The 21,339-nt window shown below is 34.9% G+C and overlaps 1 protein-coding gene across 1 annotated transcript in view; it reads left to right on the top strand.

Annotated features, from left to right (window-relative positions):
* pard3bb (par-3 family cell polarity regulator beta b) overlaps positions 1–21,339 on the top strand; it is a 641,621-nt gene that overhangs the window by 397,363 nt on the left and 222,919 nt on the right. The window lies entirely within an intron of this gene.

The following is a 21,339-nucleotide window of genomic DNA, read 5'->3' as shown; positions in this document are numbered from 1 at the left end:
GGGCTCCGTATTTTTACTGAGGATAATCAGGGGACTTCATACAACTATTTCAAAAGGTTCAAGCAGTCAGAAATACAAGAAGACAACACAATGCATTACGAGCTGGATGGTTTTCAGAGCAGTACATGCGCTTCTTTGGAATCTGTTATTTTGTTAAAAAGTGTAATATTTTGCATCATTTGCAAAGTGTATGTGAACGTGCAGTGTATGAACAGAACTTTTAAGGGAAAAAGTCAAATGGCATTATTTCAAGCATAACATCTCACCAAAAAGTAGGGTTTTAATGGAAAACAAAAAGTATATTGACATTGTGTTCATCCCAACATGAAAATTTGGTCATTTTCTACATTGTCCACACCCACACGAAAGACAAAAACATTAACTGGAATAAATAATAAAAAAAATTATAAAACAATTAAGTGATATAGGCTGGACTTCTAAAGATTATTCCTTGTTTTATATGATGAAGATGGTTATTTTAAGCTTTATTCATGATCCATTCTGTTCATCATGCATACTTGATATAGTACTTCCGACCAATGTAACATTCAAGTTCAAGCTTCTGCAAAAACCAGTGAGGTTTGCAAAAAAACATAGTGGGTATGTTTGAACATATTTAAAGTTCACTGATCAATGTTTCATGTGAATAAAAAGCAACATTAAGTCTGTTCATCATATAAAACAGCAAATCTCATCAAAACTTGGATTAAACCATTTGATTATATGGATGTGTTGGATTATGTATATGAGCATTTTAAAGCTTCAGAGTTTTCCTTGCATAGACTTTCATTAGATGGACAGAATTTCTCAGATTATTAAAAAATATCCTCAAAAGTGTGATGCGTTTGTAACGACAAGAGGACAGATGCCTGTCAAACTCTTAAGAGATTGCTCACTGATAAATAAAAACTCACTATTTACTCACACCTCAAGTGGTTTCAGCCTTTACGAGTTTATTGAATCAAAAGAAGATATTTAAAGACAGCTGAAAACCTGTAATCACTGACATCCATATAAGAAATAAATACTATAGAAGTCAGTGGTTGCATCTTCCCAACATTAAAAAAGAGAAAAGAAAACTCATAAAGGTTTGGAACTAGTAAAGGTTGAATAAATGATGACAGAATTTTCAATTTAAGGTAAACTCTCTCATTAAAGTTTCCAGATGTGTTTTGGGACGGCATTAAATGTAAGAGACATTGCCGGCCGTTCACTTTCAGATGCATGGCGCCTAAAATTTAGATCAAGGACCAGTCTCCCTCTCTTTCGAATCCCTATTAGAAGGATAAAGGCAGGCTCATGTCAGTCATCAGCCCACGCTGGCGCCCACCTCACCTTTTCGGAGCGCTGTGATCTGCAGATAGGTTTATTTCAGTGAAAGGGTACGCTCGTCTCAGTCTTCAGTTCACCATGGTAACTGTATCACCGGGAGGCTCATGTGTGCGGTTCGAGTGGAGGTATACAGTAGCTAACCGGCCGCCGCTGTTCTCTCCTCCATCTACATATGAATCACTAAAAGGCCTCTTTAATGGAAGTTCAATCATCTCCCCTTTGATTCCCAAGATGCAATGTCCTGATTAAGATGATTGAATGAATGGAAAATGGCATGAATATGTGATTGGGTCTGTGTGTCCCACCGCTGAATGGGTCTGTTCTTTTCTTTGTCTTTTTTTTTTTCTTCTCTCCCTCGTCTGTAGCACCTCTGTTCTGAGGCTCTTGTTCCGACGTATCCTCTTTTTTTCATCGCAGGCCTGTTCCTGCCTTTGATTACATTATAGAGTGAAGATGTGGCAGGCTTGCTTAGACCAGTCTCTCTGAAAGGTAACAATCAGCATGAGAATATGGCAGATTTGAGGGAATGAATTGGATGAACTAAGAGGAGCTGCAGGAAAAAGTGTTTTTCTTTCTGGAAACCGTCTCATAATTTGTATGTAGCGTGCACTTGTTGTATGGAATATATACTGTGTTTCTTATGTTTACATGTTGATGACAAGCAATTCTCCTCCTGACATTTTTCGTCTGTGATTATAGGATGTAAGGATTATTTTTATGCACAACTGGAATTTCTTCGGATTCTGCTTTTCAGTATGTGCTCGGCTCAAATGTAAATGTAAGAATTTGGGCTGAACGATATATCATTTGAGCATCGATATCGCAAAGCGTGTATCCACAACAGTCACAATTCAGGATTAATAATAATAATAATAAAAAATACTTTATTTTTAAATAGCGCCTTTAAAATGTAATTCTTAAAGCCCTTAACGCAAAAAAGATACAGACATAAAAACAGTTTAGAAAGCATGAAGCAGATTCTTGAAATGTTTGTAAAGATAAAAAAGAAATGAAGTCTTTACAGTGGTCAGAACATAAGGGTTAAATGTTAGATTTTTGTCAAATATTACCCCCACATTCTTTAGTTTGGCCCGAACTTCCATGACATAGCCAGAGGTTTAGTTTGATGTAGTTGGTTGGAAGAACCAATAACCATAACCTCTGTCTTGTTAGTGTTCAGGCACAGAACATTTTGGGACATCCATTTTTTTTAATCTCCAAAATACAGTGTTCCAAGTGTTAAGAGCTAAAAGATCGCCAGGTTTGGAGTAAATGTACAGTTGAAGTCAGAATTATTAGCCCCCCTGTTTATTTTTTTTCCCTCAATTTCTGTTTAATGGAGAGAGTTTTTTCAACAAATTTCTAAACATAATAGTTTTAATAACTCATTTGATTTATTTGTTCTTTGGCATGATAGGTTAACTAGGTTAATTAGGTTAACTAGGCAGGTTAGGGTAATTAGGCAAGTTATTATATAATGATGGTTTGTTCTGTACTCACCCCAAAAAATGCTCTATTTGCTCGATTTGATTAATATCATCGTATCCAAATACGTTTTAAATAATATTCAAACCTCCTCTGGTGTTTATTGTTTTTAGAAAATATCAAAATAAAATTTCAGATAGGCCTTTATAAAATGAAAGTTTAGGCTAATATGGCTTTAAAACAGTTGACCTAAATTGTTATAGCTAGCTTTGTTTGTTTTATATTGGTTTATTTATTTAATGTTTTATTATATCCGATATTTGTAAATCTTTCAATTATTTCGATATAGCTTAGGCTATTTTATCTAGATATGACACTATTGTTTTGAGCTACAAAAGTGGACATGTGATTTGTAAAGTTTTATATTTTTCTGTTGTGTTCATATTGTTTTATCTCCAAAATAAATTAAAAAAAAAAAGGAAAAAAGCCGCTCGCGGCATCAACTGAACTGTGAAACGAGCGCTTTTTTGCCTGGTTTCTCACACACGCAGGCATCTAACGCGCTTTTATCACACACAAACACACCTTTTAAACTTGACAAAAACTCTCGACAACCTTTACTGGCTGCTGTGTCTTTAATATGGGGTAAAGATGATTATGCGTTATTGAAACATTAAGCAGGACGCAGCAAAGAAATATCACTTATAAATTAAAACTTATTATTGATGCAACAGTCTTACATTTAAAAGGGAAACATAAGGGCAATCATAAGCAAAAAGACCCAGCCTGTAAGGCTATATGTTTCTTTCCCTTATTTATTTGTTTTGCGCATGTACTCGTGTGCGATCGCAAAACTAGTGTAATGACGACAAGCCATCTTACCAGACTCAGGCAAAGTCTGCCTCTTCTTTCACTCCGTCCCGAAGCCCCAGCTGGCCCTCTTTTGCCCTAAGTATACGGTGGGCCGAAAACAGGCCGGCTGCTGGCCCCGAGAAAGCCACGCTTTGGCCTTTGACAGTGGAAACGCGACTGGCCTTGGCTCGCCCATGCTCGCTCGCTTTAGGCGCGATAGTGGAAACACGGTTATTGTGTTTGCGTCTGATTGGCTGTAGACCATTGTCAATCAATCTCCTCTGTGCCTTGTCACCTGTTCAGTACAGAATGCGTTCAGCTTGCCAAATTTACATAAATCTTTAACGCTAGCGGTGTGACTCTGAGGTGCTGTACTGTATGTTTGCAAGTTTTCTCCCCAACAAACCCCACAATGCCGACGAAACGTTTGGCACCGCTAAAGGCACCTGCTATAGCACCCAAAAGACAGGGGAAAATGCTAACCATCGCACAAACAGTTGGACTTCTGGACATGCTAAAGGAAGGTAGAAGTTACATGGATGTTTAAATAAGAGAGAAACATGTAAAAATGTAATGCCTGTCTGAGAAAAGTGTATAAAGAGTGTAGTGAGGGGTTTACAGCCTTAAAACATCTATAATAATTGAAAAAAATAAAGCTGACTACTTTGCGGATTTCACCTATTCGGGCTATTTTTAGAACGTTTTTTTTTATTTTATTTGTATTTATTTATTTATTTATTGTATTTTTTTATTATTATTATTATTTTATTTTTTTTTTTGGCCAAACTTGTCTTCAAGAATAGAGCTTCATTCTGTACAAAGGGTACAATATTTACATGATGTAACAAAAATGTGACAATATAATACATCACAATAGAGCTGTGAGATTTGGGAAAAAATATCTAATTGCAATTTTTTATACAGATATTGTAATTTCGATTTGATTTGCGATTTAATTTGTAGTCAAGCTTCAGCTCAATAATCTGCATCGTAGCTTCTACTGCTAAAACGCAGTGAGTGTTAGCTTAAAAAAAAGAAGAACTGAAAAGATACTAACTAACTCCAACTCCAACTGTTCAAATTTATTTATAAATATTCAGAAATTAAACATTATTTTTCTCTGAGTAACTGTAGTGAGTTATGGCATTAGTTATCTCCTTATCTCCTTTTTACATATGGTGTAACAGCTGCAAACAACTCTGAAATTGTACTTTGCTTTGCTAGCTACTGGATTGAATGTTACTAGAAATACGTTTAGTTGACCTTTTAGCAAGACGCTCATAGCCGCCTGTGGTGCTTTTTTAGGTGCTGGTGTTGTATTTCCTTGTGCTGTGGCAACAATTCTGCAACAGCTTACGAATAACCTGTTTTATTCAGTGTCTGTGACTTAATATTCCATAACCAAAATATTCCCATATTACCGACAAGCTTTTTCTTTGATATAAATGGGTCGCGTTTCCCTGTTTGTTTTATTGTGGGCTTTCTGCATAGTTCAGTCACATATTTGCTCTGGGTGGGGGAAATAAATTTAATACATATATTTCATATCACAGCATTGTGATTAGCTAATCACAATATTTCAAATTGCGATTCGATTTGATTAATCGCACAGCCCTTCATCACAATCATATTTACATATTTGTTTCAGTTTGAAAGAATAACAACATAAACAAAAAACAATGCAATAAAGGTAAGAAGAAGATAAAAATAAATGAAACAAAAGGAGGGCGGGGGGGTTGGGGGGGGGGGGGGATCACTGGTTATTTTAGTTAGTAACAGATTAAAAACTAGGAAGAAAATACTAATCATACATAGAAGGCGTCCACCATCATCAATATGAGTATGGTTTGTTTTATTAAATCCCTGGAAATGGGGGAATGTGTAGATACACTGTAAAACCCAACAGCCACTTTATCAATTGAAATGAATCAAAAACTCAAAATGTACTGAAACTTAATTCTACTCATTTAAAAAGAGTTTTGAACTCATTGTTGAAGGTAATGAGTTAATTAAATACCTCATCACTTCAACTTAAAAATGAGGTAAGTTCACAGTACTCATATAGATTAGTTTTTTAAGGTTTTAGGTTTGTAGCAATCAGTTTCCTCAAACGGTTTGAGTTGCCTTGAATTATTGGGTTTTACAGTACTCAAGTAGTTTGAGTTCTCTTCATTTATGGGTTTTACTTTGCTCAGATTGCTTCGTTTACTCAAATGGATGAAGTTCACAGTACTCATTAGGATTAGTTTTTGAACTTAAAGGTTTTGTTGCAATCGGTTTCTTCAAACAGTTTGAGTTACCTTAACTTTTTGGCTTTTACAGTGTAGGGCAAGTCAGTGTCCATTTATTTAATATTTTTTCACAATATTTGCATTTAATACTTTTTGTGTAACATTTTTGTGCTCTTTATCCATAACAGAATGAAATAATTTAACATTATTAACTGTAGTATAATTAAAATACCCCAACATACAGTATAACCCAACTAGGTTAGTATAGCACCTTCAACTATGGGTTTTATGCATTGGGTTATACAATTTAATGCATTGGGTTATTTTGATCAAATGTTATTTTTTTTCCATTCTGGTATTACTATTACTAGTACTTTATAATTATGCTGTGTAAATAAATAACATACAGTTTTCATAAATATTTTAAAAATGCTTTATTTCCATTACATTTTAATTTCCAGACACTTAAGCGTTTTATCCGTTTAATTTAGATCGGCTATGAAGTGCGCATTTGTATCATCAATACTTAAGAGTACTGGTGAAACGGATAAAAACACACGACACGGAGAGGTAATTTGATAAAAAAAAAATAACAACATTACTATACAACATTAGAGCTGAAATAAACTTTAGAATGCAAAAACAACATTACATACACATAATAATCCAGGTTCTGTGTCAGTTAAATCAGTGACTGTTGAAATTCTAAACTTTAAACCCAAATTGTTGAGTTATTAAATACATAACCCAATACAGGTTGGAAAATAACACACACAAGCACCAAATATTTAACCCAACTGGTTGAGTTATTAAACTAATAACCCAATAAAGGTTACAAATAACCCAACACAAGCATCAAATATTTAACCCAACTGGTTGAGTTATTAATAAATAACCCAATAAAGGTTAAAACAACTCAACAAAGCACCAGATATTTAACCCAACTGGTTGAGTTATTAATAAATAACCCAATAAAGATTAAAATAACCCAACAAAGCACTAAATATTTTTAACTCAACCATTTGTTTAAATACATAACTCAACGTTTTTTAGAGTGTACCTTTACTGAAGTTACTGAAGTTGTACGTTTTATATACACTAACCCTACAGAATTAATCCTTGGTGTTTTCATGCTTTCCAGAACAAAAATTTAATCGTTCTTTAATCAAGATACATTTAAGCAAAATGAAGCAAAACAAACTGTAACATTTATATTAGAGGATTTGTTGGTTAAATTAACCCGTTTTCTGACCTTTTGACTGATTTAGTTTTGAGAACTAATTTAATGTAAGCACTTCTTTATAACACAAGAGTTAATTTGTTTTTCTATTTTTTTCTCAAATAAATACATGTTCGTTTAATGTTAAGATATTTTAGTGGAAAAGAACAACAATTAAAAAAGGAAATTAGTTTTATATGTGCAATTTGTAAGCTTCATATTTTCTACATATATTCATATGTAGTATTTTCAAACTTCAGGTATCAAATGAAGAATAATCAAAAACAATGCACCCAAAACTGTAGTGTAAATAAGTTTATATGAAATCAGAACTTCTAATCTGCTCTGAATTCATTGACAAGTTGTGAAGATTTTTGGCAAGCACTGTAACTACTGAATTGCTATTGAATTATTTTATTATTTTATTTTGTCAGTGAGCGGTGGGGTGGTGTTGGGCCCCACGTTAGGCCTGAAGAAGTCCAGCTCACTAGAGAGTCTACAGACTGCAATGACCGAGGCCAAAAAGAATGAGCTGCTGCCCTTCCACAGGCCCCGCCCACATATAGTGAGAGGGCGGGGCTGCAACGAGAAGCTTCCGTGCAGAATCGACAAATCATACGACGGCCGCCAGAGGACGATGACGGTGAGCAGAAACTCATATACATTTTACTTTAAGCCACAGCTTTTATTTCTGGCCCAGTAATGAAAAGCAGTCTCAGAAAACTAGAATATGACTGTTTTTAGCAAAAGGAGAGACTAAAAGCAAGTAGTTAAGTTTAGGCATGGGATGATTCAAGGTTTAACCACTGTTTGGAAAAGTCAAGGTTTTAAAACCGTTTTTTTTTTTTTTTTGTTTTTTCTATTATTTTATTTACATTTTCTTATACTATTCCTAAGGTATATGTAAGGGTTTTTTTATATGTTGTAAAGAAATCTGCGTTTTTGAAACAGAATTAGCAGAAGTAAATTATTTATTTTAATTATTTAGCCTGACATGTTTACAAATGTCAAATACAAATCCATATTGTTCAATGAGGGGATTTTTTATTTTATTTTTACTTAGAATTTTTTTTAGAGCAGTAATTCCAATACTTTAATACCGTGAAATTATACCATGATACCCAAGGTTACCATACCATCAGAAACTAATACTGTTAGGTTGGTAGGATTTGTCTAAAATACAGTAAAAAATCAATTAATTAATACAGTTTTAAGATGCAGTAAAACTGATTTTTTTTTTAAATATGGTTATAAATAAATGTTTTTATATAAATGTTTTACATTTACCATACTGAAATATATTTAAAAATGCATTTAATCAAGTGTAATTTCCAATATATATACAGATGAAGTCAGAATTTTTTTAGCCCCCCTGTTGTCACCAATTTCTGTTTAATGGAGAGCAGATTTTTTCAACACGTTTCTAAACATAATAGTTTTAATAACTCATTTATAATAATTTATTTTATCTTTGCCATGATGACAATATTTTACTAGATATTTTTCAAGACACTTCTATACCGCTTAAAGTAACATTTAAAGGCTTAACTAGGTTTATTAACTAGGCAGGATAGGGTAATTAGGCAAGTTATTAAATAATAATGGTTTGTTCTGCAGACTATCGGAAAAATATAGCTTAAAGGGGCTAATAATTTTGTCCTTAAAATGTTGTTCAAAATTTTTTAAAATGCTTTTATTCTAGCCTAAATAAAACAAATAAGACTTTTTTCCACAAGAAAAAAATATTATCAGATATACTGTGAAAATTTCCTTGCTCTGTTAAACATAATTTGGGGAAATATTTAAAAAAGAAAAAAAAAATCACAGGGGGCTAATAATTCTGATTTCAACTGTATTGCATTTGAACCTTTTTTGTATGTATATATATGTATATGTATATGTATATGTATATATATATAAAACAAGATAATTTCTCAAGAAACAATTTTCAGATAATGTTCAAGTTCTCTGGATAGTGGATAGTTATGTATGTTTGAGAAAAATGCATATATTTGTTTTATTCAATAAATGTTTGATTACAGTTATTTCAGATTGTTGTAATTGAAAATCTGGGTTATTTCGTCAAATATTGTACTTTTTTTTTAATCAGCTGAAGTTAAAACATCAGTACCATGTTGTCTAAAAATTCATATAAGCATGCATGATTTTATGCATTTTATTTTGAGTTTGGAAGAAATGCAATCAGAGATTTAAAGAATAAACTAAAATTAGGTTTTGCTCAGTAACAAGCTATAAATTGTAAGTCCAATGGAACTGAGAATGTTCAAGTGGACTATTAATTGAATTTATTATCATTGTAACTTATATCAGCTTTAGCATAATTGGATGGATTGATCTCAACTTTAAATCATCCTCCTTCTCAGCTCATTTAATGTTTAGAGAGCTATTCTTAAGACCTTTTATAATTTGTTTTTTGAAAGTAGTTTGTCCTTTTTCCTTTCTTTGCTTGGTTTCCTCATTGTTAATTTGTGCTCAAAATGTTAACAGTTCCTCAGCGAAGTATTGCATCCTATTACAAACAGCAGGTGTTGAGGATGGCACGTAAAATAGTAGTAGATAGCTACATCAGTTTGCGTCCTTTTTCATTCTCCAATCAAATAAAAGCCGTGGCGGGGCTTCTATTGATGGTGACAGCAGTGTTTATGTTATCAAGATGACTTTGAAAACTTTTTAAAGATGGAGTGGCCGATGTTTTGAATTAGAGCAATAGATGTTTTGAGCAATAGAGATGACGGGGTAATATCTACACCCCTTAAACAAATATTCTGAGTGAATGCCCCTCAGGCAACGTCTAAGGCCAATAAGATGTTTTACAAATCATTATAATTTACTTTTGTGCCTGAAGCAATTCGATTACATAATAAATTTAGTTAATCGATGGATTATTATTATTTATTTATTTATTTATTTAATTAATTATTTATTTTTAAATAGATTTTTATTATTATTGTTATTTTTTTATGTATTTATTTATTTTTTTTGTTTTTGTTGGTGTACTGGATGTTAAGTATTGGTGTTTATTGTGTTAAGCGTGTCGTACTTGTTAAATGTGTGTGAAGCTACACCATGCCAGAATGAATTGCACCAAGGAGATTTAAACTAAGCTTGAATAAAATCATTCATTAAAAAAAAAAAAAAAAACTTATAAATGGTAATGTGATTGGAATAATAATAATAATAATAATAATAATAATAATAATAATAAAAAGTTGCTATTTTCCCTTTGATCCCTATCGCCTCCAGTAAGTGTCTATCTGACATGATGGACTCAGGTGCTACATCAGTATTGGTAGTGAGTGTGTATGTGTGCGAGTGAAGTCAGAGTGTGGCTGTTGAGAGAGAGTAATTGAGAGTAAAGTGGTTGGCTTTGTCCCTGTCATGTGCTTCCTCTTCCCACACACCGGCCTAATTGGCCCTTCCGTGATGAGACGACAGACTACAGACATGTGGCCGAAAGAAGGAGAGAGTGTGAGAGAGGAGATGGGGTTCTTCATTATGGTCAGCGCCAACAGATACGGCACAGCTGAAGACTTAGATCACGTCTCATGCACACAGCCACGCACACATCTCATTTCACTATCCACTTTCCTGTTTATGGAAACCAAGATAAAACTAGATCTTTCTGTTGTAAGACTCGCTCTGAAATTTCAAACTTAGATGTGGAATGACCTAGTTCTGAGTTCGCAGCCTCAAAACAAACTCATTAGCGCAAATTATCAGGTTATTTTCTCATTTGCTTGTCGACGTGTGATTACATCTGCTGTTTACCATGATGTGGAGATGCCACACATACACTTACTGGTGCACCAGCGCACACACACAGATCTGCTGGTCAAGAAACAGCAGCCAGCTTATTGCTAATTACTGAGGACAGTAATTAGGCACCAAGTGTTCCTCTCGCTTCTCATTACTGTCCCTGTTGTGGGATGATAATCTGCATGTGTTCAAAGAACAGTTTGAATATCATGTTGTGACTAACCACTATGTGTCTGTTATTGTGATTGTATACAGTACATGCATGGGTAACACTTATAATAATAGTGTTAATATATAATAATATAATAATGGTTTATTAGTTAAGGTTTGTTAATGTATTTACTAACATTAGCTAAGTATGAATAATCTTGTAAGGCATTTATTAATTCATAGTCCAACAATAACTAATGTATTATTAAAATCCAAAGTTGCGCTTGTTAACATTAGTTAATGCACTGTGAGTAAACATGAACTATTATTTAATTTTAATAACATTAACTAACATTAACAAACATGAATAAGTACCATAATGTATTACTAGTTTGCTCATGTTAGTAAATATATTAACTTACATTAACTAATGGCAGGGTTCATACGATCATGTAAAACCTGGAAAAGTCATGCAATTTTGACCAGGCATTTTCCAGGCCTGGAAATGTTTTGGAAACATTGTTTCGGTGTGATCGGCCCTTTAATCAACATGTCAAAGTGCATTTCTTTCAGTTGTATTAAACATGAAACATAATATACTGCATGAAACATAAAAATCTAATTGACAATAGATTTGTCATGATAATGGAATTTGAGACCATCAGTACTGAGATTTTAAAAACGTCCACCCCCTGCTAACATTTGATCGCTGTTGAGCACGTTCTTAAATATCGGGTTGGGTTCACATTCAACAGAAAGACTGTGATTGGCGTGAAGGTCATTAGTTCACCAAACTCACCGCTGTTTACTGAGTGTATACACAGATACAGGGACACTGGAGCCTTTTTAAAGCTGCAATTCATCAGCAGATCACTTGTAAGTCAGCTTATAGACCAGGTGATTGACAGGACTCCCGTGATGCTCCTATGTTCCTGTATCTGTGGTTACACTGAGTAAACAGCGGTGAGTTTAGTGAACTGATGACCTTCACGGCCAATCACAGTCATTCTGTTTGAGCATGTGAACACAATGTCAAATCAGCGCTGTTTAAGAACGTGCTCAACAGCGCTCAAATTTTAGTGGCAAATGGACGTTTTTTTAAAATTTCAGTATCGATTGATACCGAGTATCCTGATTCCAGTATCGTGACAACCCTAAATTGAACATTAGTTTCATTGTGTTTAGTTAATAAATTTTGTATTTAAGGTTTTAAGGACAATACAAGCATACATTTAGTGCAGTTAAGCGTGTTTTTTAATCAAGTATTGTCACAGTTGAGCTGTTAGTGTCTAATAAATATTTCCCTCAATTTTCTGAAACTTATAATGCATGCTTAATTGTTTATCCGTTGTGCCCTCATATAAAAAGTTTTTTTTTTTTTTTTTTTTTTTTTTTTTTTGAAGTGATATTTTGCCCAATAGTAAAATATAACTAAAACAGAATTGGAGCATCTGTTTATTTGAGTAAATGATGAAAAAAAGCTAATTTCCTGGTGAACTTTCCCTCTAACAGCCTTAGTTAAGATTCTTTATTTATGGCGGGGTTTGCTTGTGTGACATTCACACAGTGCTGCCACTGAATGGCATGAACCATTGGCTTCTTACACAGACAAATCCCCCTGGAGCAACCTGGGGTTAAGTGTCCCGCTCAAGGGCACAATGGTGATACCCTCCACTTCAGACAGCCACATCCATCGGCAGCCCACATATTGCATACATAGTAGCAAGTGCTGGCAAAAAATGGCCCAGTTACAGACTGATGGACCACAGGGGTGAGGTAGACCAGGTTTTGATGAGTCTACCAATACTTTAGACAGATATTCTTAAGTTTGAATAATTAGCTATTTAGATATATTGTAATATTGTAGTAGATGCAGATATTGACATGTCCAAATAAACAGATTTTTTTTTTATTTATATCTCTATATAATACTTGGATTTTGAAGGATTGATTTACTCAGTGTATTTAAACATTAAATAATAAACCTAAGACTATAGATAGGCCACAAGGGCATTCATCACGTTCAAGTTCTCATTCAAGTTAAATAAAATAGCAAATCAGCTATTGGAAAAGATTATCACATATTTGCAGCATGTAGGAAGATGTGCACTTAGGACTGCACATGCACATGGACTGGCCCAGTCTGAGATATGTTTATTTTTTTAAACACTACAATAATAAATGAACGGCACAGTGATATGTCAGATTTTGTTGTTGATTTGAAATTTTTTAATTTTTTTATTTATTTATTAGGTTCATCTTAGGTCAGACAATAAAATATGCATCATATAGATATGCACTTATACGATTCACCAAGCAAAAAATATCAGGAAAACATAATATACACTAAATAAATATATAAATAAAAGGTAAAATACCACATTTATACACAAAGATATACAAACATAAGATAACAAAATAAGAATAATAAAAATCAAACAAAGAATAAATAAATATAAATAAAATAAATAAATAAATAATAATAATAATAAATAAATAATAATAATACATAGTACAAACAAAAGAAAAGAAAGGGAAAAAAAAGGCAATTAAGATATAGTTGTCTCCTTAAAAAAATTAGAAAAGGGTTCCAGGCTTTCTGGAACTGTTCTGGCTTTTGTTTTATTGCGAACCGAATCTTTTTCATTTGAAGAGCATGTAAGAAATCAAAAACCCATTGCTGATACGAAGCGGGAGCTGCTGACTTCCAATTCATAAGAATAAGTCGTCTGGCCAGTAAGGTTGCAAAGGCTACACTATCTGCCTATAATGAATTAAATTCAACATATTCTGGCAGGTTTTCCAAACAGTGCTTTAAAAGGGTTTGGGTCTATTGACAATGAAAAAACTGCAGAAAAACACCTGAAGATTTTCCCTCCCAAAAACAGACAGTTTTCAAACAAGATTAGAAAGTATGTACTGTAACAGTGTGGCTGGTTCGGTTGTACATCGAAGGCAAGTTGGGTCAAGATCAGGGAAAATTTTGTTCAGTTTAGGTCCTAGACCAGTGTATTCTGTGCATAACCTTGAATTGAATGAGACTATGGCTAGCGTTTATTGATGATGAATGTATTCATGCAAGATTAAATCCCAGATATTTTCTTTTATTGTTAAATTCAGTTCCTCCTCCCAAAAGCCCTCAGTACATGTGTTGAGAGGGACTGTTTTGCGTTAATAATAGTAAAACAAAAATAAATAACCCCTTTTGAAGAGGTATGAAGATCGAGTATATCATCAAGTATACTTTTATTTGGTACAATGGGAAAATTAGAAAACTGCTTATGGATAAAGTTCCGTAACTGAAAGTATCTAAATAATGAGAATTGGGTATGTCATAAATGAGAATTGGGTAGGTCGTTTTTAGAATAGTTTTTGCATATAAATATTAGCTTTAAAACATCCAAATATAGCTGCAAAATTACCAAAATTAGTTTGAAAGGAACTTTAGGTTAAAAAACACTGAGATTACAGTAGTCATGACAAATGTACCAAAGAAATTTAGACAGTAGAAGAGCCAAAACATTGACCAGTCAAATGTGAAGTGAATATTGTGTACACCTCCTTTTATGGCTGATTTAAATGTCAGAGCATGTCAGAACTTCTCCAGGCCCCAAAACACCCTAATGTCTGAGTAGTTTACTGTGTTGTCTGCTGAAAAAATGGCCAGGAATGAAGATCTGAGCGACTTTGACAAGGCCTAAATTGTTATGACAAGCCGCCTGGATCAGAGTATTTCTGAAATGGCCAGGCTTGTGGGTTGCTCCCGGTCAGCAGTGGTGAGAATTTACAAACAAGTGGTTCAAGGGGAACAGACCACAAAGCATCAACAGAGTGATGGAAGCTCTGGACTTCTCAATGCGCAAGGGCAACAAAAGCCATCCCATCCGACCCAAACCAACTAACAATTCACTATGGGACACACTTAAGTCATACACAGTTTTAATAATAGTAATGAAGGAATGTGTCACAACACAAAGTATTTCTTCGCCCTAATGGCAACTAAATACCTCATGACACCTTTTTAGAGCCTATGCTTTGGCTGGCAATTTTTTTTTCCTCACACTGAAAAGTTTGTTAAGATTTGCCTCATCGCTATACTGAATATAGATAATGTATACCTGTAAATTCCAGTTGCCTTGATTTTCAACCACTGTCCTAAAGAAATAATCATAAGGATGCAGTCTACTAAGAAGCATTCTCTTATGCAGAAACAAACCATATAAATATCAAAGCCTGTACATCAGTGAGGATGATAAACAGTGAGGCGTTTAAGGAAGGGATTTATTTCCCTTTGAAATAGTTTTCATTATTTCACTGAGCTCAAAGCTGTGTCATTATAGCTTTATTATGTAAGGCTTTCAGAGCATAGGTACTGCTCTCTAAGTCCTCAAGCCTTGCTCTTTTAAAGCGTTTTCATATTGAGACTTGAGCATGATGGGGAATATCTCTCTTTTTTCCTTTATCCTTTCTCACCATTTTTTTTCCTCCCAGCGTTCGGCATTGTGTTCCGCGGATTGATATTTACAATAAGTCTTTGCGCTGGTCCGAACAAAAGAGTTTTTCTGATGCATATTAGAGAAGTGGGAGCTGGAGCGGGCCTTTGAGGTTCCTCTGTGTCTCTGAATAATAGGGCGGCTATACAGTCATTACCGAGCCGCCTGCTTCAATGCTAGTTTAAACAGTGGATCGGCGTTTGTTTGTGTAGAAACCAGGCCGTGGGGAAACGGATGCTGCTGTTGGCCTTGGACTAAGCCTCGGAAGCACAGACTTGTCCTCGAACCCGATAGTTGAAGTTTGTGTAGGCGAGGTTCAGATGCAGTTTTGCATGCTGTTCTTATTGTTTTATTTAGAGTATCTCTGTCCTCCAAGGTGGAACTGGTTTAGAGCCATATGGAATGTAATATATGAATATATGACAACCAAATCAAAGCAAGGTCAGTTTTTTACACATTGCAGGCCAGTGCCACAGTTATTAGTTAAAAGTAAACCCTAACCTGAGGTATTCTGGGTTAGTGCCTCATTCAAGTACTCAATGACAGTTGAGGAAGTGACTCATGAAGAATTTAGTTCCAGTTCCAGATTTTGGTTCCAGTTCTGTCTTATGACTTTGAATCCTAAACGGTTCCATTCAACAAGAAGGCAATGCAGTGCATAGCCAAATAATGAGGTCATTTCAGTGATACATTTAAAACAGTTCTTGCAAAAGACCTTGCGGTATTTTCCAGTCTTTTTTGGAAACTTAACGAGATGTTAAAAGATTATGCCAACCTTACAGGGACTTTAGGGACAGCACAAGCTCTTAAGCAATACACAATACACAAAATGTGCTTGATTATCATGTTGTTCAAATTGCTGTATTGAAAATGTATTATATGCATAAATAGCACCTTTTTAGTACATGATATATTGTATTATTGCCGGTTAAATGTGAATCTGTTTGATTGCTGAACTGTCTACCTTAAATCTTTCTCAACACCAGTGTTTGGAAGTTACTTTAAAAAAGTAATAGATTACAAATTGCTGATTACTACTGGTATATTGTAATCTGATTACATGACTAATTACTGTAAAAAGTAATCAGATTACTAATTACTTTACTTTGAAGAAAACATATAAAATATACCTATAAAACTACCAAAAAACCTGCAGCTATTTCAGTCATTTAATGTTCACTGAGAAACATTACAATGGGTTTAACACAGCAGCTTGACATATTCAAAAGACTTGAAAAAGATAGTTCGGCCAAAACTTAAAATGCTCTCATCATTCACTTGTTGCAAACCTGTTTGTCTTTTTTTTAGACACAAGACATGATGAAAACTGGATACCTGTAGCCATTGACATCCATTGTATGTAAAAGCACTGCAGTGTTTGAGTGTTCTGTGTTTGTCTAAGGTAATTAGTCTACCGAAATGTGTATATATTCTATATAAACCATGAAGCTGATCGATCAGATGTTCTTGCGTGACTCGCGATTTTCATTTTTCATTTTGGAAAACTCGAGTGCGCACAATATGCACTCCGAATATGTGTGTGCAAGCTGCGTTCAAAAGACATACTATGTGAACGGCCCCATAAGCAACTACACTTCTCATCACATTCAGAAGATACTGTACCTTCACTCCTGATCCTGCACAAAAAAATCATTTATCTTGTGTAAGGACCGCCGTTTTTTTGGGTGCCAGTGTACTTGACAACGAATATTGTCTAAGAATGCTTTCTATTCTAGTGCTTGAGCGAGTTGCTGGTCGAATTAAAATAATTTGAAAGGTCTTTAGAGATTGGACATGGACTGAATTCCACAGCAATATTTTTGTTTTTATGCTCAATGAAATCAAAGTAATGTCTGTATTTCCAATTAAAGAAGCAACCACTCCAGCACTTCACACATTCTCCAGCAATTTAAAAGTGCATGCTTATTAACTGACACTGCAGCGGAAAGCAATATTTAAAAGAAGCATTTTTTCTTCTAAAAATTATATTTGTAACACAATTACATTGACTTCAGTAACTGTAATCAAATTACACAAATTTAAAATGTAATACGTTGCCCAAAAATGTAATTAGAATACAGTAATGTGTTGCTGTGGCACACGTTACACCCAACTCTGCTCAACACCTTAAATCTTTATGATTTTGTTTGTTATATTCCAATTTGCACATTTTGTAAAGCTGCTTTGGAATGATGATTATTGTGAAAAGCACAATGCAGATAAACTTGATTTGAATAGAAAAACAATTCAACAGTGGTTCTCCATCTTATTGGCTCCAGTGCTCCCCATTTATCCCAAGACACTATACAAAGGCCCTGTGTAAGCTATGTAAGCAAGCTTAATCATATGATATTAGTTTAATCTTATTTAATACATTAATTTATTCATTTTCTTTTCGGCTTAGTCTCTTTATTAATCTGGGGGTCGCCACAGCGGAATGAACCGCCAACTTATCCAGCATATGTTTTACGCAGCGGATGCCCTTCCAGCCGCATCCCATCACTAGGAAACACCCATACACACTTCTTCAAACACATACACTACGAACAATTTAGCTTACCCATTTCACCTGTACCACATGTCTTTGGACTTGTGGGAGAAACCGAAGCACCCTGAGGAAACCCACGCGAACACGGGGAGAACATGCAAACTCCACACAGAAACGCCAACTGACCCAGCCGAGGCTCGAACCAGCAACCTTGCTGTGAGGCGACAGCACTACCTACTGCCTCGCCGTCTTATTTAATTCTTAGTTATATAATAATAATGTTAAACATCATATGGGCCCTCTGTTTATAAACCACTGCTTGTAATGTGTATCTATAATTATTGTAAATGTTGTCAAATGAAAAGTTTCTTAGAGAAAGTTGTTCACAAATTGGACTAGTGTGTTGTATGTTTATATTCACTAAGAAATCTGGCTCATGTGTAAAACTGTTTATTGAACATCAGCTGGTTTATTAAACAGATGGTAAATTTAAATCATTTGGTAGTTCCACCCCAAAACAGTTATGTCTAGTGAAATATTAATCACTTTACCTTAAAAAGAAACTTAATGGATGACCAACAATTGTAAACTTTCTTTCAGTCTCTTGTGTCTTCTCTCTAATTTCTTCGTCTGTTCCCTTGTCATATTTTGTCCTGTAAGATTCAACTAACCGTCAATAAATCACAGTGTTCAGGGCTGTCGGACCTTCCCCTGAGCTACAAGTGGAGGGTTAGTAAGACGGTCGCTGTGAGGCTTATGAAAGACTGATGCTTTTTTGCACGTCTTCTCATCTCTCTTTTAACACGCTCTCCGAGACAGCCTGGTAAACGTACATCTGCTCCCAGCACTGCCACCGCCACCGCCATCGCCATCTGACAAACCTCAGAGCACAGACACATAATGCAGCAACGATTGATCGCCATACACACACACACACACACATACCGTGCCCCACAGTGGATAGCCAGTAACAGATGGTTGTGTCAGCAGGTTCCTCAGTTACCCAAGCCTCTTTTTTCAGTTTTTTTTTTTCATTCAGTCCTTATCTTTTTCTTCCTCCTCCTCTCTCTGTCCAGTTATCCATTTTTCCCCCCTCTGATTATGATAATGTGAGCAACTTTTTGATGCTCCAAGGCAGATTAGGTGGGAAAAAATATCTGTGAAGAGATCGTTTATATCTCCCTGACTCCAACCAAGATATAGGCCACACTAGATATGACAGTTTTAATGTACATACTCTGTGAATATTGAAATCTGCCAGCCAGTTGGCTTTATGTTCTGGCACTTCTAAGCGGGTATATAAATTAGTGCAGATTATATAATATAAATGCGAATGGAAATATATATATTTTTTCCTATTTATTTAGTTATGCTCCCACTAAAATTAGGCCACTAAAAAAGGTGGGTGTGTAAAGTAATTAGGCAAAATGCATTGGCTAAAGAACTTGAAGTATCACGAGTCATAATGAAAACAGCCTCTTTATAGATAATAGTAAATATGATTTCATATTTCCTGCATTGATAGTAGGGCTGCACATTTAATCAAATTTTATTCGAGATAACTATTAAGCAAAAGCTGCGATTCTCATGCACATCTTGTCAGGTAAACATGGCTCTGTTCAGTAGTAAATACATTCAAAAGGCCAGAGGATGCTCTCGTGCAGAAACTGCAAATACACTGCAAAGAAGAGACAAGATTTAAAGAGCCCCTATTATGCATTATAAAAGGGTCATATTTTGGTTTTGGGGGTCTCCAACGACAGTCTGATATGCATGCAAGGTCAAAAAAACACTTTCATTGTCTTATAATATGCATTTATTTTTACCTAATTATTCCAACGACTCACATATGATTCGTACAGAGATTTATTTGTTCCCAAACCTCTCTTTTACGCGATTGGTCCAATGACCCAGTCTGTTGTGATTGGTCAACTGCTTTCACCGTGAGACGGAAAGAAATGCCCACCACGGTTTATCAACAATTTTGAAGTAGTCAGAGTGTGTGAGGCCAATGCTGGAGTACATTAAAGCAATGCAGTTTAATACCAGCATATTGCTCTATTCTTAATCATGACACACATTCATTATTAATCCACACAGCGGCAAAAGCTGAACTATTTGGAAGCTTGATCACCGCAAGTGTGTAGGAACAGCTGACGGTGTTCATAGCAACGACAAACGGCAGAAGATCGTGAGCTCACAAATGCATTTAAATCTGTAAACAAAGCAGCATGCACTGCATTTTCAACCTGGTTTTAGATGCGATATGAGAATATAAAGAGTTAACCAGATACAGTACAAGCGGTTACAAGTAGCAAAACAAAATTGAATACATATTTTGCAAGCTAGAGAAGACAAGGAGGCAACCATTTTAATCGCACTTAAGTTACATACACTAGTGAAATGGAGGAAGAAACTAATCCATGAACTTTGTACTGTAAAGTTCCTGTCAAGCTCTGACAAAGTCCGATACATCAGTAGTCTTTTCTGATCCTTCCTTTAAAAAACGGCTAACGAATCCCCCGTTGTAGCTGTGTAGATTGCTGAAGCACTCGTCAGAAAAATGACGTGAACATAGCATAAGGCTGGCGCTATAATTCTGAGGTATTTTTGCAAAAATAAACTTCAACCACTGACTCTTCACAGCCTCGTCTTTAGGTAGAGAAAATAACACTAACTTTCCCTCACACTTCAGAGCACAGTGTCTATGCGACCTAATTCAACCGGGATCTGCTACAGTGTTTGTCTTCCTCTTTTTCTTTCTACAGTGTTTGTGGGCGTTGCTGGGGTTTCAATTTTGCTGTGTCTACGTGTGCAACAAATGGGCGGAGCTTGAGCTAAAGACTCGTTACATTCTAACGACTATGAGTCGGCTCTTTTAAAGATGAATCAATAGTTTTAAACACGGTGCACTTTCAGATTTAAGCCTTAGCTGGATATTTCACTTCACTTTGAGCTGTAACACACTGCATGGAAGGTCATTTTCAAAAACCCATAATATGGGCTCTTTAACTGATTATTGTTGATGACTAATTAAGACAGAACTACAGAATTATTTATTTCAAACACTCAATTTAATGTATAAAGTGAGTTTGTAGCCAATATATGTTATAAATCTTGTCTTTTTACATGCTTTCAGATATAGCAGCAACACAAATCATGCAAACAACTGTCAAAATGACTGTTTCTCAATATGCGTTCCTCATCGTTCTTGCATCCTCGTGTTCTCGTGTAATGTCATCATCAACTGCCAAAGTTCAGTTCCAAAACTCAAGACCATTTTGGAGTTTCCCTAAATGAGACGGTGAAAGGAAACATTAACATGAAAATCTTAATAAAGGCATAAACACAATAAGGTTGTTTATTTGTTGA

This window comes from Danio aesculapii, chromosome 9 (assembly GCF_903798145.1).
Source record: "Danio aesculapii chromosome 9, fDanAes4.1, whole genome shotgun sequence".
NCBI classification, from domain to species: Eukaryota; Metazoa; Chordata; class Actinopteri; order Cypriniformes; family Danionidae; genus Danio; species Danio aesculapii.
Note: the sequence above shows the minus strand (reverse complement) of the source record. Positions and strands in the feature narration are given on the sequence as shown.